Source organism: Scatophagus argus, chromosome 1 (genome assembly GCF_020382885.2).
Source record: "Scatophagus argus isolate fScaArg1 chromosome 1, fScaArg1.pri, whole genome shotgun sequence".
NCBI lineage: Eukaryota > Metazoa > Chordata > Actinopteri > Scatophagidae > Scatophagus > Scatophagus argus.
The window spans coordinates 13,732,210-13,750,561 of record NC_058493.1 but is presented as its reverse complement, the minus strand read 5'-3'; the positions used below and the strand labels follow the sequence as shown (position 1 = coordinate 13,750,561).

Genomic DNA, 18,352 nt, shown 5'->3' with positions numbered 1-18,352 from the left:
TGGGATCATTTACAACGTAGTAAAGATACAGGGAACTACAGAAGATATTGCATTTATATTTCCTCACCCCTAAAATGAAACATATTTGATCCTTTTCCCTCTACTGCCTTAGAAACATCAGAACAAATCTCTGCAGCTCTTTGGGCACACACTCTTACTGTGGAAGTGCTGTACATTTTCACAGCCAGACAGGCTCGTGTGTCACACCTGACTTAACTGTGGCGGGAGTCTGTAAGAGCAACGGATTTACACCTCGTTGCCCATCCAATGTCAGTAAGCCATGGGTCAGAGGGAGGAGGAGAGTGCCTGTAAGTAAGACCTCAGGGGGAGATCAGGTTCAGAAGGTTAAATCCATCTTGTACTGGACAAAGGTTCAATCAGAAAGGACACAGACGGGACTTGTTACGACTGAGTTCATCATTTAGCAGCAGGAGTAGATTATCTTAAAACATTATGAGCTTGAGAAGCTTCAAATGTTTTGTCTGAACAGCAGTGTGGAGTTTCTGCTCTGCAGCTTGTTTGAGAGCGAATCCCTGACCTTGGTGTACAGCTGAGTGTCATCTGAGCCAGATCCTTGCTATGAAAGGCCAGCAACTGTATGAGATCAGACAAGCACAGGACACACGTCATTAACAGCGCATGGCAGTGGCCCTGGAGCCATGGCTGGCTAAGAGTGGACTATCAGTTGCCACTGTAAGAAAAGGCCCAATTAAGAACATTAATTATGCTTCCTTGACACTAACTCTATCACTCTCTTTTTAGCCTGAAGAGCATTTAAGTCTAAGACCGAGGCTGCACGCTCCCTCTCGTGCTATAATCCAATCTAGTTGAGGAAGTTTGTCATGTTTGGCAGAAGTGGACTTTCCAGGATGAAGCTGGGATATCCAGATGGACAGGGTAGAAGAGTCGAGCTCATCCACAGGCTAAAGCTGTGAAGTCGCACAGAAAATGCGGTGTGATCTCAAAGACTGATTCTACAAGGTTCCCCTAATGCACTGTGAAAAACCTGTGAGCGAGACAGATGCAACATGTTTCACATCAACACGCCTCATAGCTCTTTACTGACACAGAAAATGCTAAACTACTGATACAGGCTTAATGTCAATTTGAATTTCTACATACATCGAAAGTGAGGAAACTGCGAAGAATGTGCATAGTATTTCTGTGTATGTACTGCTGTTAATTATAGGGAGTGAAATGTGCTTTTACTGTTAACAGCCCCATAGTGCCCGAAGCATGCTGCCTTAACATATAAAGGGCCATAATTGTGAAGATTCTTTCTCTCTGCAGTGTTAGCTTCCCGGCCCGTTAACTAACCTGATTAGCAACATAATCAGGTTTGCTAAATGTCATAGACGAGCTTGAGCAACTGTCACATTAGAGAAGACTTCCAACGACTCAAAAACTTCAGTGAGGGTGTTTCTTAACAAATATATTTGCACTGGGATAAAGATGTTTCACGGCTTCATAAAAACACATCTGTCTATGGGAGCATATGACATGACATATGTCTAATGACACAGAGCAGGTTTAGTTTATGGTTAAATTAAATCAGTTAGTTCTGGACAAAAATGTGCAGTCTTTTGGGGCGGCACGGTGGTGCAGTGGTTAGCACTGTCGCCTCATAGCAAGAGGGTTCCAGGTTCGAATCTCGGTCTGGGCCCTTCTGTGTGGAGTTTGCATGTTCTCCCTGTGCCTGCGTGGGTTTTCTCTGGGTACTCCGGCTTCCTCCCACAATACCAAAAACATGCACATTAGGTTAATTGGCTACTCTAAATTGCCCCTAGGTGTGAGTGTGAGAGTGTGTGGTTGTTTGTCTTTGTGTGTTGTCCCTGCGATTGACTGGCGACCAGTCCAGGGTGTACCCTGCCTCTCGCCCGTAGTCAGCTGGGATAGGCCCCAGCTCCCCCGCGACCCTGACGGATAAGCGGTATAGAAAATGGATGGATGGATGTGCAGTCTTTTTGTTTCATGTTAAATGTTTGTTTGCAGCCTAGTTAATTGAGATGATAAAACTTAAATAAACAAGTGTCATACAGGGCCAGAAGTCTGCGAGTTTCCACTGCACTACACTGATTTCACTCCTCACTTCCTCCTCTCTGCTTTAAGTTTTGGCAATTAGAAAATCACAGTGGAACAACGGTGGAAATGAAAACCTCAATACTCTCTGCCCTCCGTGCCTGATCTTTTCTATAATAGGACATAAAGACAGGCAAAATGCTAAGAGATGCCTGCAAACATGGCAGACCAAATAGTTTCAAGAGTCAAATGGCAAGCAAAGTATAACACTGTTGACAGAAGATCATATGTGATTACTGCTCACATGTCACCTGAAACATGTTATTTTCTTAGTCACTTGATTCCATGTCCTATCAGTCTGCTTATTATATAAAAATTAATTTAATCAGTTCTTTTCATCACAGCATCTGATGCCAACCTGCTTTTTGGCAGATGGCATATTGTGCTGCCATAGAAAAGATTTTGCCGAACTCAAACCTTAAGAGAGTTTTCTAGCCTTGAAATGTCTGAGATGTGATGAGATTTAGAGTAAAAACACCAGCAACTTCTTTGGCAATGCTGTAACAGTCTTGAAAAGTTCATTTCATTTATTTATCTAATTTGCAAGTAGCATTAAAATGTGCATGTATCGGCGTTATATGTTTATGTTTTTATTGGATTGTGATGCCCAAGGAGTTTATGTGTAATCAGAAATTGTTTCCCTTATTGACAAAAAATGTAAATTTCATAAAGAGTGACAGTTTTTTTTTGTTTTTTTTAGTAAAGTTATGTCAGGAAAAAAACTATAATTATCACAGTTATCAAGATTAACTTTAAAGCTATGCAGGGTACACAGTATACCAGGCTATGTGCCAACAGCCAAAGCTGCCAGTGAAGCAAAGATGATGCAAAGGTCAGTCTATAATTTTTAGAAATAGACAACATCTTTGGTGTGTTTTACAGTTCGATCACAGAGCAGATATTAACCTTGAATAGAAAATGCAAGATGGAAAGGTTTATACAACAATAAAATGCATGAATTCAATACTTAATGCAAGTTTTAAAAAGTTCAGATTAGTAGCTTATTGATTAATAATCAGACTCTATTAAAGCAGTTTTCAGAGATCTGCATCAGAATAATGTCCAGAATATTATCCACTAATAGACTCAAAAATGATGGAAGGTTACAGTAAAACCAGTAAAATTATCATCAAATATGGCCAGGGATACTAAAAGATTTCTGCGTCCTTCTTCTTCTTCCACTTCTTCAGTACTGTGCATCTCTAGATTCCACTGATTGAAAATTCAAAAGTTTTTATTTTGATAAAAGCCTGAAGTCCATCACAGTCCTAATATGCACCTCCCACCCAAAGCACAGCCACGATCATGCTCCGACGTATTACCAGACCTCAGTTTTCATGGCCAACGGAACATTAGCATGCTTATTGCTCTCACCGATTATCCCCACTATGTACGCTACATTAGCAAACTGTACGATTGGCCAACCCCCTGCCTGCACAATCAACAGAGAGCGTGAATGAATGATCAGCCATTAGCAGGTCGGGTGTGAACTGTGAAAATGGGCTCTCACACCAATGACTGCAGGAGGCCTTGATTTGCTTTAGCCTAGCCTAGCGTCCTGCTAGCAGGGGCCTGCACTTGTTACGCTGTGGCAGGGTATCAGCTAGCATTAGCCTGCTCTGCCCAATGTAATGCAGTGGAATACAGACTAGTGTAGCGTGCTGAAGCCCAGTCTAGTGGAGTGCTGTGTGCAAGATCATAGTAAGACTCCTTGCTAGCATATGCTTGTGTTTAATGCAGCGACCTGCTTCTGCATGGTGAGTTTACACATACCCTGCAGTGAAGGTAGTGTGTGTGTTTGTGGGTGTGTGTGTAATATCAGTAATCAGTGTACCTCAAACAGGCAGAGTATAACTAAGCCTGGTGTGGTGAGAATGCTGTAGACCAGCTCTCTGCCAGCCCATGTTCCAGTTGATGCTGCTATGTGTGTGTGTGTGTGTTTAGGGGTCATGGATACTAAAACTGAAGACTCCACTTTCAGATGTCTCCAAGACAGTGAACACCTAAAAGGTTAAGGTAACTGGGAGAGGTTTCAGGATGTGTGTCATTTGTGTGTTGTATTTTTTTAAAGGAAGAAAAGTTTCCTTGATAGGAGAAAATGTGACTGATGTGACTGAAAATGTGTGTTTTGTTCTTTAATACACTCGTGTTAAAGAACTCTCTTTCTCTGTGTGTGTGTGTGTTGGTATGGTAGTCAGGTCTCTGTGGATGGGATGCCATTAGCGTTGCCAGCATGAAGGCAGCAGCATGTCAAGGGTCATAGCGATATTTCAGATGGATGGAAAAAGAATCTGAGAGAATATAGCCAAGAGATCCTCAGGTGTGGTTTGTCTAAGTAAATTTGAAAATGAAAATAAGTCTCTGTTTAAATTTCAAACTACTGAAGTATTCTATTTTGAGTGTATGATGGCTGAGAGATATGTGCACTGCTCAATAATTCAGGTTTGAGATAAAGGAGTCAGTATTTCAGCAAGCTTGAGGCAAAGATGGCACATTAGTCACGTTAGAGAAGCCAAGATACTTTTAATGATGGACAATTTTCTTCTTTATTGAGTCTGACGGTGTTGAGGCACAGGAACGAGACAGGAGAGGGAGAGCGTGATACCGTGTTGCAACCTCATGCTTATTTGGGTTTTCCACTTTCACACCCCAGTCTAATTTCACAGTGCAGTATCCTGGCTACATGATGGCTCGCTGTAGTGCCTCGAATCAGTGGACCAGAGTGGACCCGGGGCCATTGACTGAGCCCACGGCTCACCAATATCAGCTCAACACGCTGACGCCTGCATGTTCATGGTTAATTTGGTTGTTATTGTCGCTTATTGTATGTCCCAGTGGAGCCAAAGCGTGTTGGTTTACGCGCCAGGTTTTAGTTCCACTCACTACTCTAAATGCACACGTGAAGGCTGATGTTAGGTCCCTGTGGGGCTGCTCCCCCTCTTCATGTGTGAAGACCTGACACTCTTATCCGATGCTGACTACATTAGTTTGGTTTTTTTTTTATTTGATTGATGATGGCAAGGCCCGGGCGAGAAATTTTTGGGTTGAATTGTTTGCATGCACTTTTCATTTAAAAATGAAAGCTTGTTGGCTTATATATAATGTTGGAAACACACAAACACAATAAACATCCAGAATAAACACATTTTGACATACCTGTAAAGTAAGATAATCATGAGTGGGGTAGTTTTGTTGTTGTTAATGTGCAGAGTGAATGAAGAATGATTCCAGTAATTGCATAGAAAAGTAAGTAAACAAGACATGTGAATGAGCTTTTATGTTAGTAGATTTTGTCATTATTCTGTTCATTATGCAGGACAGTAAGAAAAACCCAGTGAACCCTCATAAAACCTTACATTTCACATCGGAGCGACTCTATCTGTTCCAGTACCATTACTTAATCAGTGACCTCTCTGTCCCCTGCCACTGAACAGCCTAAGGACCATCAAATCCTTATCTCACACTGTCATATTCACATCACGGCGCTTATCTAGATCCCCCTGCCCTTCAGCAGCAAATTTCATTTCATTATTGCTCTAAATCACATATCACTAATCCATCCCTCACACACTTGAATCCGGACACTTTGTTGAATAATAACATCTAAAGTTTTTCCATATATTAACATCTCACTTTTTGTATCCTTAAATCCTAATTGGTCCCTCTCTGGGATGTGGTCAGTGGCTGTGTGATATGGACATTGTGTGCAAAGTCGTCAAATAATGAGTGAGCTTTAAAACAAATAATGGTTGAGCTTTGCTATTAAACTCTCACACTAAGGATTTGTGGATTAGTGTCGCTTTTTGATCCCATATCCTCGACCCGTTGATGTGGCATCATAGACGCCGTTGCCCTGATGTTCATGCGGCTGAGAGCCATGATAATGAGCAACAGGATGTGCTCTATGTGCTGTAAAGTGTAAACACTCTTGACTGAAATCACCTGATTTGTGCCCGTTTATGCCTCAGTGTGCTGAGCTGCGTTAGATATTCAGCACCCAGGGTCATTATAAGCTCTAATTCAATTGACCTGGAGATGTAAACACGCATCTATATGGATTTAAGAGGGCCAATTAGGAATGCTGTGATTTTTTGTACCGTGAGGATAATCGCCACAGAGCCCGTGAATTAATAGTGAGACACTGAGGCAATAGCATATTTTGTAGTTCCTTGTTGAAGAGAGAGACAAAAAGAGAGAGAAAGAGGGAGGTGGAGGTGGGGGGTCAGCACAGGCCCAGCTAGTGTCCCATGCTTACTTGGGTGTAATGACCCATCAATGGTGACATCTTGTTTCATCAACTTCTGCTTGCCTTCACTTGTCAGTCTGGGCCTGGTCTCTCTCTTTCTCCTGCCCTTCTCCCCTCCTGCCTACTGAAATCCATCTTCCTCTCTCATGTTTTCCATTGCAATGCAACTGTCTGTGTGCCAGGATAACCCTGGACCATATACTAGAGGACGCCCAGACGTAAAACACAGGGTGATCTTATCACAATATAATTCTATTTAAAGTAGATGTATGATCATATCTGACTCAGAGCTGGAACAGTTTAGTTAATTAAGCAATTAACTCAAGTGACAGAAAATTAATCAGCAACAATTTTTGTTTTTGTTTTAGCAAAAATGCATCAAAATGGTAGTATTTGCTGGGATACTGGTCCTCTCTGATAGTGAACTGACTATCATTTGAGTTTTGGATTGTCAGAAAAAGCAAGCAATTTGAAGAGGTCACCTTGGGCTTGCAGCTTGAACTCAATTATTGTACAGTATGTCCTGCCACCAACAAATGTTATTCCTTCAATTTTTCACTTTAGCTTTTAAATACTGTGCGTGACTTTGTGTTAGAGTTTGGGTTTGAAGTGATTATAAGAGAATAGAAAGAAAAAAATATTGCATTTTTATCAGTGCTTTTTTTATGGGACATATAGTCAAAGATTGGACAACTGTGGAAACAGTGTGATCCGAAACTGTTCAGCATAAACTACGTTCTAATTTGTGTGTGTGTGTGTGTGTCTGTGAGCAGGCAGGGGGGCCCAGCTGACAAGGCCTCTCACTGGGACACTGGCAGGCCTTACTCGCCGCAGGCCCAGCTCTCAGCTCTACCTCTGACAGGCTTCATACTTATTGCTCAATGACATTCGATGTTTTCCTTCAGTTTGCTGTAAGATTGATTTCCCAGATATGTTTGAAATATCTCCTGAGCCCTAGAGCAGGGTGACTGGCACAGTGGCACCGAGGGAGAGAGAGAGAGAGAGAGGTGGTGCAGAGGAGGAGATGGTGTGTACAGGGCAAAGGAAAAGAAGTAAATATGGAAAGCAAATGCGGTCTTCAAAATCAGCAGATGAGCTGTCTGTTACCTGCAGAACACTCAAAGTGCCTGTGCTGTATGGTAGACCGTTGTGTTTAGGGATGCTGTGAAATTCATCATTGATTACTCTTAAGTTTAGCTTTTTTTTTTTACTGATGATTTGATCAGTCATTTTGTGAAATATAAAGAAATGGTGAAAATGCCCTTCACAATCCAAATCCAGACCCCAATTTAAAGGTGCACTGTGGAGGTTTCTTGTAAACAAACAAAAGTTGGGATTACACATATTGAATAAAAAGAGTATCTTACTCAAATACTTCAACTAATATATTTTTTACCTCCACATTTACCAGTTAGCAGTACTTTTGACCTCTTGTTCAACCGCTGCTACACAGTTTTATGTGTTACTTCCACCAAACCGTCAAATTGCTTGACTCGTAAAAAAACACTGCAGGGCATCCAAAATAATCATTGGCAAATGTGATCATAATCAATTAAATTAAATTGCCATTATAATTACCTCTGGTTACTGCTATGAACTCCAGCTCTGTGTGTGCTTTGTCCAAAAGGTGTTGATGGAGGAGAAGAGAGGACGAGAAAGGAGAAGACGAGATGAGAGCAGAGCAAATTCCCCTTCTACCCACCTAAGTTTACTTGTAAATATGTAAGTAAAAACAACAATTTGTGAAACCTTGGGATATCTGGACTTGTTGTCATATAGCAATGGAGAGAAACCTGTTTATATTGGTGTTCGTATGGTTGGGTTTTATCAATCCATTACCTCTGCCATCACATACACAAAAGGAAAAGGTTAAAAAAAACAAACAAACAAAAACAGCAGTGTAGTAATGTAATGTTAGACATGTTAAATAATAATAAATAAATAAAATCTTCTTCATATCATGGGGTCAGACCCCCGCAGCGGATTGGAGTTCTATTAGTTTTCAGAACCAAATTTCTTGTTTCACTCAACTCAGATTTTTTCATTCGTATTCACATAAAACACAGCAAACCCATGTTGAAGCTTTATATTTTTTGCTTGATTAAATGGCTTGAAAGACTAATTGATTTTGAAAAATTAGTTGTTTTCTCCTGCTCAACTAATCAGTTAATTGACTAATCAATTCAGCTGTGATTGTGTTTCTGGCTTATGTTGCTCTTTCAGCTCCCCACTCTGAAGATAATGTGAATACAGTTAGTCCAAAACAAATTGGGACATAGTGATGCATGACCTACAGGGGGCTGTCAGTCCCTTTGGCATGACTCCTGTTGTGGCATCGAGCTCATCTCTCTCTCTCTTGACTTGTTTATTATGATTGGCTGCGGCCTCACGATGAATTTCTCCCCTTTGTGAAAATGTATCCTCGGTGCCTATTGCATTATGTCACGTCTCGTCACTGAGCATTTGAGCACATTTACTGCTTTGTTTTCTTGGGTGTGAGAAGGGAAGGGGGGCCACGGATCTACTGTTTTAAACTCTTTAATGCAATTTAGCAATGCCACATATTCTTTTCACGTTTCACTGGAGTCCTTTACGTGTGAAATTGCAAAGGCTTGCCTAGCCTGAGCGACACGGCGCAGCAGAGGCAGGGTCACACCGAAGCGCCAGATGTGGGAGGGAGAGCGAAATTAATTGCTACACATTGTTCAGTGGGTGTATACGCACCTTCAGTGAATTAACCGCTCTCAGGGTGTGACTGATTGAATAACGGAAATTAGGTATAAGGCCTTTCACTCACAGCTGAAGCCAACTGCAGGCATTGGATCCAATTAGCATATGTGGCCCCAAATTCACATGCTTAACTTACCGTTTGTTAGCGCATAACGTAGGAAAACACTTCTGCGAACAACATAGTGTGTATAGCTGTTATACTCTTGTTCTCACAGATACAAAATACCTCTCTTAACTCTTAAACTTTAAACTTTAACTCTTAAATCTATTTTTGAGACAAGAAACTTGGTGTGAAATTTCATTTAAAGGTAATTTAATAGTGCAGATATTTTGAGAATCGTTGAACGTCAGCCACTTAATTCGAGTGACATATTCAGATGGACAGTTTTAATGATGATGACCTGAAAGCTATGCATTAGGTGAAAATGGCAAACCAATTAGCGAGAGCATCACTGTGAGCCCATTAATGTGAATCTTAATGTTGCTTGTTCTCTTTTGTATTGCTATCAGATTAGACTTCACAAGGAGGTAATGCACATTAATGACAGTTGGATGGCGGACATCAGCAGCATATGGTGCTCTCCTATGGCCATTACCAAGTTCATAGCATCCCTTCACCCATATGGGAGATGACAAGAAAATCAAATCCAATTTAAGGCAGAATTCCTCCTATAATGCTATATAAATAAAACAACTTTTAATTATATTTCATCTCATTGTTATGTAGCTTTGATAACATATTTTCATTGCCTTCCACACCATTACCTAAAGATCTCCAGTGCGCCATAGTGGCTGTACATCATCAAATTGAGGTCAACAATTACCATCAAAGTAGCCCATGCTGACCCCAACCCACACTGGCAGCATCATCTGTATCAGAGGAAGTAGCAGTGGCGTGCCCATCCTAATCGTGACCCTGTCGTAGTCTCCGGTGTGGAGAGCTTCTTGTAGCCTGGCCCAGCACAATGGAGCACCTCTTCTCTCCACCTGCCCCCTCCTGTCCTCTCTATTTTCCTGGGTGGAGGGGTATTGGTGGAGGCAGCGGTTTGATGGAGAGGTGGTGATGGTGGTGGGGTGGGGTGGAGGGGGGCATACTGCTTCCCCTGGGGCTGCCTGCTGGAGCGAGGTGACCCAGCTTGTCGCTCGGTGACCTGTGAGAGGGACATTATGAAGTGTGAGTGGCTGTCACCCTAACCGCATGTGACAGCACGGCTCCCGGCACAGCTGTGCCAGCCTGCCCCAGCCAGAGACCCAGGGCCCATGGAGAAAGGGGGTGGGAGAGAGGCCGCTTTGGAGAAGGCGCGGGTTCGGGTGGGGTGTTCAGAGAGTGTCAGTGGTGGGGCAGGAGGGTAGGAGTAGAGGGAGAAAGGAGGTAATGCTGTTTGGGGCCTTTGCTCTTACTGGTGTAAAGACTTCTCCATTGCTTAAGGGACACAATAGTGAACCCAGCACATTTGGTCTTTGAGTTACGGGACGACACAGGGATGTAACATTAGAGGTGTAAACAACCAGCTGTTATCCTTTAAACCAGCACGGATACATACACCGGCTTTATTTGTCATTTATATGTTGTACAGTCCTTGTAGCCCTTTTTAGCCAGATGTGTTTCCTCCACATCAAACATGAGACACTTATATTCAATATTCAGAAATTCTTTGATCCCATTGATTTACCTCAGGTCTGCAGAGAAAGTGTATGGCAAAAGCTAAATGACTGTCATCATCTTCAGGTTAGGTTGGATGAAGCTCAGCAGGATTTTGTTCTATTTAGTCCTCTGCAAATCTCTCTGATCAAGGCTCAAGTAAAAGGGTCAGAAACCTTTGACATGTCTGTACTTTTGTTTGTCACCTTGTGAAACTCATTAGTTTGTAGAGTGTCCAAAGGGACAAGAGTGCTGCTGTCCAAGCCCACATTGGGATCATTAAGCTGTGGTCCCTCATGGTCAGTTTTCACTTTTGTCCTCCTTTTACAGTTGATTGGAACGTTGCCATCTCTTCTTCAGTTTTTAGTTCAGTTCATTACTTTACCCTTGGAACATGCCTTCTGGATTTTGATGACAGTTTCTGGTCGTTGCTGAAGGAGTTTAGTTTCCAACTTTGGAACTTTCCAAAAGTAATATCCAAGTAGTGTAACTCGGGTGGAATGTAAGTGCCAGTAAGACAAGGGATACAGGGCATAAGTTTTATAAAAAGCAAATAATGTCTAATAATGTCAGTGTCTGTGCAGCTTTAAAAGTATTCTGCTAAGGACTGATGCAAACAAGGTCAGCTTGGTGCACTAATCAACTCATGCAAAAATTTTTTTGTTTAATTAGAGTCAAATAAACAAAACTTAAAAAAAGCAAAACTAAATTTCTTTTCTACATGTCATGAATGTAAAAATAATTTGATCGGTGTGAGTTGTTGTCTTGTCATAGTGGAGTAGAACTTAGTAGATCTAATTGTGAGTAGTTGGAGCCTCCAGGCCCACAGTGGCTGTGGGAAACAACTGAGTCCTGAATGACTGGAGTCAGGCAGATCAACTTGTGTGAGTGTGCTGCATCTTGCAAACTGAGGTTTTTAAATTTTTAAGACACGGCTTTAAGCTCTCCTTATTTAAAACGTGAAACTGCCTTGTTTTTCTTTTGGCGATGATTATTTGAAAAAAAAAATTGATCAAACAAATTGATAAGCAAAAGAATTCAAATATTTAACAATTAATTCCAGTGATTATGTTAAAATGCTTACAGGGAACAGTGTGTGTCTCTCATGTGAAAAAGTCCCATAGCCCAGTGTCAGTGTGTGACGTAGTACGTTACAACTGTACTTCCTGGTGGAAGAGCACACACTGTGATTTCTTTGAGCAGGTCCCTAATTCCCTTAATCACTGTATATTGCAAAAACTGTTCTTAATACATGGATGAGCAAATGGAGCCTGTGTTCCCAAGCATCAAATTAGCTCATGTGTTTGTTTTTTTTACTTTTTTCTTCTTTAGAGTTGCAATTTAAAAAATGTAAATCATGACATCTTTGGTAACCCTTTGCCTCCTTTACAAATAGTACTTTATGTCAGTTGTGCTTCATATCATTGCAGGCTGCAAGGAGGCGATAAATATGCGAACAGAAGAGGTGACATGAAATTGGTCTAATTGATTAATAGGACTGGAATAAACCTGTTAAAGGAGCAAATGTTTTCCTATAATACCCACAACAAAGACATCTTTATCAGGAGCCAAATTCAGTTCGCTTAATGCTCATTTACTCGACCTGACAGTCTAACTACCAGTGTGGCACTCCATGTACAGCAGGATTGAATGTGCGGGTGTGTCCATTACACGTTTTGATAACACGTTTGACTCCATTTCCAACAAAAGTGACATTAAAAACACAATGAAATGTTTCTCTTTCTCTGTTCACTCTACTCAACTGATGTTTGTGTCTTGATCATAGTTTGTATCTGCAGTGTCTAATCTACTCGTCTATACTCTAGTTTTACTTAAACTATTCATTCAAGTAAAACATGCCTGCTTGTGTGTGTGTGTGTGTGTAACCTCAAAAAACTTTCTAAATTTAGTGATTTATATATATCAGACCACTTTCATATGAGCAAATATGATTTTCTAAATAATGGGAGATAGAAATTAATCAGACTGAACAGATGAATATGGCTTTTTGCTGGTAAAATTTGTATCTGCAAGGTAATTCCTCAGACAAGATTCAAGTACGGCAGGTTTCTGTGCTGAAAACAGTAACAGATACTTTTTAGATACAGCACTTACGTACAAGTTTAAAATTACTTTTGGGGTAACATAGCATGTACACTGCCACATTTGGCAGTAATTCACTTTTCATATCACATTTACAGTGCAGTGCAGTACATTTACAGTTGTGAAAAAAAAATAGATATAGTGTAGCAAAATAGCAACAAGAGGTCCAAAAGAGTAATTATTTTACAGGGTTGTCTTTCAACTGCAGCCCTCATTCTGAGATATTTGTTTCTTTTTATGCTTGCAGACCATTGTTGTGTCCTTTGCATTCAGTCCCTCCACACCTTTCCTCTCGCAGTGTGTCTGTATCCCTGCTCTGTATGTAAACCTTGCCACTTTGCTCCACACACCTCCCTCTCTCTCTCTCTCTCTCTGAATCCCTCTGTCACGGCTGACCTGCGTCCTCTCTCTGCAGGGCCTCTCCTGGTAGCGCCCAGCTGGCGAGCTGCGAATCGGCAGGGCAGAGGCAGGAGGCAGTGCCAGCTCTACTGGTGCAGAAAGGGGCACACCAGGCAGACAGGCCCAGTGTCAGCAGCAGCAGCAGCATGCTATCCCCCCGGCTGCCACATTCACAGCACACACACATATGCCCGCGTATATATTGCTGCAACTCAAACACATGCACACCAGCGTCAGCGGACCAATGCCACATAGGTTTGGTCCGACTGGGACCTAGTTAACTGGGACAAAACATTTGTTTACACACTAGACTAGTGCAAACAGGCACACAGCCACATTTAGTCACACACAGTCTCATGGCAGGAAAATTCACAAGAAGAAAAACACAGCTTTTCTTTGGTGCCGTTCACAGACTCCTAAGCGATTAGTTTGAAAGCCCTGATGTCAGCCTTGGGACCGTCGCGCCCCCTGGAGAAGTCTGAGCTGCACGAAGCATGTAATAGAGCACATAGCGACACGCATGTTATTAGCTTGTATTTTCCTAAGGGTCAACACTTGAAGCTCTTTGTAATTAAGAAGATTGAGATGGGCCTCCTGCCTGTAGTCACCCCTTCTTACCTTTAGCCCGGGGTATTTCTGTTTGTCATGTGGCTACCGATTTAGCTTGACCTTCCTTTATTAACCCATAAAACCCTGCTTCCCTGGGGTCAGCCTTACAGTAATTAAGATCAGCGGGAAGACGAGAGCACGTTGCACCTTGACTGACAAAACTTTAAAGCTGGTGCATTCAAGTGGCTTGAATTGAAATGTCAAGAAACAACGCAACAATACATATATGTGACATGAATTTCAATAGCGGCCACAGTGTCTTCAGACTCAGGAATTCATATGGGAATTGTTTGTCCCTGCATAGTAAAAGGATCTCGCTTATTTGCATAGTGTTTGATTATCAGGGTCTTGGGTATTCAGCCAAACTTCCTTATTTGTGTTTGTGCCTCTGTGTGTGTGTCTTCTGACCCCTTTCACACAGAGAGACCCCCAATTGTGCTCTAGTAGCCAGCCGAGCTCAGTGAAGCAGAGCCTATATGCTCAGTGGCATTTCACACACCCAAACGCGTGCATGTAAACACACATGAATATCATTTATCCAGCTGGGGTCCCATGTGACACACACACACACACACAGATGCACACAGACATCGGTTTGGATATGGAAATAATAGTTGGGGTCTTATCCCCTAATGTACGCCTTTCATAGCACCTCTGTGCAGCTGAAACCCCCTCAGCCCTGTTATCAGTCCAACTCTTGCTCAACTCTGCAGGTCAGCCCACACTTTGCCTCCCCCAGGATTTGAGGCACACTTCCGCCTTAAAAGTTGTACGCCACTACCTTTGATAATCAAGATAGAAACTAATTGAGCTCACCCATGCAGAAGATGCTCTCGCCTTTTTGCGCGCACACACTTTTTGAGGAGATGGGGGCCGATACTGTTTCAGCTCATCCAGCTGTGAGATTCTCCTTTCCCCTTTCCAGTCCTGCCATCATCTCACTAATGGTGTTTCTATCTCTTCTCCATAGGAGGTAAATGAAGCTTTTAAGCAGGGTGGAGGGAAGGGGGACCAGTGAAAAGATTAATTGACTTTCTGCAGAGCTTCACTTATCCTCTACTGGCACCTTTGACTCGTGAGCGTATTTGTGTTTGGATTACGTGATTATATCACCATTATTGCAGCAATTTGTGGTCTGTTCAAAACTGTGTCAGGAAATATCAAACTGTGTCCCATCAACCATTTCATCCACAGTGGCTGCTTGGAACCTTTATACAATTAGAGCAAATCTCTGTGGCACTGTTGGTAAAATATTTTGTGATTATGAATTATAAATGTAGTAACGATAATTCTGAACTCATCTGTGTTTAAAATTTTAAAGACATTCACAGTGAAAGAGTTTACAGTTTCTGTAGAATAGATTTATATATAGCTGGGTATTTGTCTTTTATCTGTCTTATCTATCTCTTGTTAGTTTTCTTGGTATTTGTGAAAAAAAAAAAATCCAAGTCTCAGGAGCAGGCAGTGTTCACTCATGGCCCTCATATGGTGATGAGAGGACTCAGTACACTATATTGTAAGAAAAAGCTTTCACACAAAGAAAACGTCTTCATAACTTGAGTTGCACATTTTTTCATAAAATAAGATGCACATTCATCCAGATAAAAAAACAGAAACACTGGAATCATACACAGCATGCAATGTGCAATATGTTGAAGTGTTTATATGAATTATATAGTGAAATCATCAGTTTTAATGTTCCACCAAATCTTGAATTGTGTTTTGTTTGGCATTTAGTTTTTGCTTGAAATTTTTTTATTTGTTACATGATGAGTGTTTTGTGAAAGTGCTGGAGATGTTTTCTTCATTTGCTTCTGTTTCGACTGTTAGAAGTGCAACTGAATTCTTCCCAGTTTATAGTGTAAAATCTGGGGTATCAGTTCTGATACATAACATTAAATGTGTAATAATGTAACAACATTTTACTATCATTATGAGGGTATTTCTGTTGACTTCTGTATCTCCACAGTTTATGAACAGGCCTTGCAGCAGCTGAGGGCAACACAGTAAAAACGTCACTGTCCCTCTACGGAGCTTTTCTGAATATCTGACTTTGAAATTGAGAAATGGAACTTTGTGGGCAGTACAGCGACAAATGAAATGCTTATATGTGTTGCATATATGTTGCTGATGATGATAATGGGTGACATAGCTACTCCTCAGTGGATTCTTTTTGTAGGGAGTGTAAGTTTAGAATTGACTGACTGAAAAGCTAAGAATCAGGAGGATGATTCTAAACTTTATAAGGCATAGGACAAGACAAGGAGCTCTATGTGTTGTATGTACAGTAGATGGTTAAAATGCTCCTCACATGGTTCTGTTGGTGAGGAAAGGCGAATTGGTTTTGTGGAGCAGGACTACTAAGGGCTGTCTTGGACTAAACTGAGTCTTACTACACAGAATCTATAAATTTGAAGTTCAGTCTAATCCATCAAAATGTGTGTGTCTGCGTGTGTCTGTGTACAGTGTGATAGTCTCAAATGTCTCATTCTGATCTCACGGTGTCCTCCATTTACACATGCTGTATGTTTCCGTCACTTTCTTTCTACCCAAATCCCCTCACTCTAATGTTTTTTTATAGCTTGTTCTCACACATACATATGATGGACAGTCAGTGAGTACACCGTCGTATCTGGTAGAGACTGAAGTAAGTTTGACTTTGACTTCCGAACACTGGCATGGTGAGAGAGAAGAGCCAAATGTGTGAATGTACAAAGAGTTCGCTCCCCCCCCGCTGTAAACTCCACCACCCACAGCTGCACACACTTCTCCTGTCACGGTGATAATCTCTTTGTCAGGAGCCGTCTGTTAGAGATTTGTCCGTCTGATTCGGTGACCGTCCGAGTGGCAGGTCTAGCTGTAGTGCCACAGGGTGTCCGTGGGTGTGTGTGTGTGTGTGTGTGTGTGTGCGCACCCAGTGCCATAGGTGGTGGGATCTTCGTCCCTGTCAGAGTGTGCATGCCACTTTTCTACAAAGCTACTGTTTTCTGACGGATGAGGAATGTTGAGCAGAAGAGGAACAGATACAGATGTTCGCATTTTACATTCAAAGGCCAGTTCAGTATCATCTGACTCTTCATTGTTTACTTGCGTTTATCTTTTTCTTTCCTTATTTTGTAGCCAGTGTGACTTGAGGTACATCAGCACTCTTTTATCCCTGGAAATGACCTTCACTATGTCCCTGCTTTCTGCATAGAACTCCATCTCATCACTTTGTCCGTTGTTTCAATCATTTCTCATTTGTATTAACAAAAAGTTTATTTGAAATATAAAATGACATCCAAGTGTTGAAGGGATATGAAAAAAAAAAAATTACATGCTGACTGTAGTCCATTAATGGTGTCTTCAGTATGAGCAAATCTTGTAAAATCGTAGAACTTTTTGTAGAACTCTGATGATCTGTTTATAAGCATTATATGTTTAATTTTACAAAATATAACATGATATCATCTTTGTAATAACCTTAAAATCTTAAAGCATGTTTTAGATGATGAGTTGAAGCGTATTAGTTGTGGAGTACACAGGTTTACTCCATTTAGATGGCTGTAAATCATGTTTTATGTTCTCCTTTTTTGCAGAAAGGTGGGAGGTCAGGTCATTCTTGAAAACAGCACTTCCACAGTGGGCAGACACTCAGTAGCTCACTCAAGGACACGTATTACCAGGACTTGAACACTGGCTGGCTGAAGGCTGGCCCACTGCAAACCAGGTTTCATACTTTTTTTACATTATTTTAATCAATTTCACTTTAATGTGCTCACTTTTAAGGAACACCAAAGACCAGAACCAGACAAGACGACTCTATGATAGATTGTATGTCAAAGAAAGATTAAATGATTTGTTTGAGCTACACAAGTGTGGAGATATTAACTTGTAATAAAATATAAATGACATTACACTGATTTGTAATAAGATGTGGAAATTCCACTTTGAAGTTCTACCTTCATGAAACGTAATATAAATTCTGACAAAGCTGTAATTGTTGGGTTGAGTTATTGTTTCCTGAAGCTCTTTTTCTTTCTTTTGCCTTTCATCTCTCCCCTCCCGACACCTTCTCCTTCCTCTATCTGTTGTTTGGTCTCCTCTTGTCACTCCACTGCAATCATCTTCGCAGGGGGGCTTGTCATCTGTATCTACTCATATCCTCCAATCCCTTTTGCTCTGAGCACTACTGCACTTAAATGTCAGGGCTGATGAGCCTGCCACACCCACCTGACACATCAGCTCAGCGCCTGCTAAAAGCTTTTATGGAAGAGGGTGTGAGCCTGGCGGTTGATATAAATTAAAGCGTTCTCTTCTTCTTTTTTTTAGGGATTATGGCTCCAAAGGGACAACTTCTGGTAAGAACTGGAGAGAGAAATAGGCTGGGAGCATAGGCTGTGATTGGTTGCCATCTAGTGGCTTTGACAAGCCCTTGCTGCTACTTTATGATAGATAGAAAGACACAGAAATGACTGACTCTCAAATGCAATTTTTTTTATTATTATTTTGAAATATATGAAAGAATGTGATTGCGACTATTTTGTGGTGAGTAAAGTGAGAGC

General features: G+C 41.3%; 1 long non-coding RNA gene across 3 annotated transcripts in view; it reads left to right on the top strand.

The window, feature by feature from the left end:
- The first annotated feature begins 3,283 nt into the window (after nucleotides 1-3,283).
- The window catches only part of LOC124056867, an 18,593-nt gene continuing 3,524 nt past the window's right edge, over nucleotides 3,284-18,352 (top strand). Inside the window, exons 1-6 of one of the 3 annotated variants that reach the window (XR_006843024.1) lie at nucleotides 3,289-3,836; nucleotides 7,953-8,047; nucleotides 13,216-13,695; nucleotides 14,779-14,883; nucleotides 17,387-17,517; nucleotides 18,120-18,148. This is a non-coding gene — a long non-coding RNA (uncharacterized LOC124056867). Of the gene's footprint in view, nucleotides 3,837-7,952; nucleotides 8,048-13,215; nucleotides 14,884-17,386; nucleotides 17,518-18,119; nucleotides 18,149-18,352 lie in introns of all 3 variants that reach the window. The other 2 variants (XR_006843021.1, XR_006843023.1) reach the window with 2 other exon arrangements.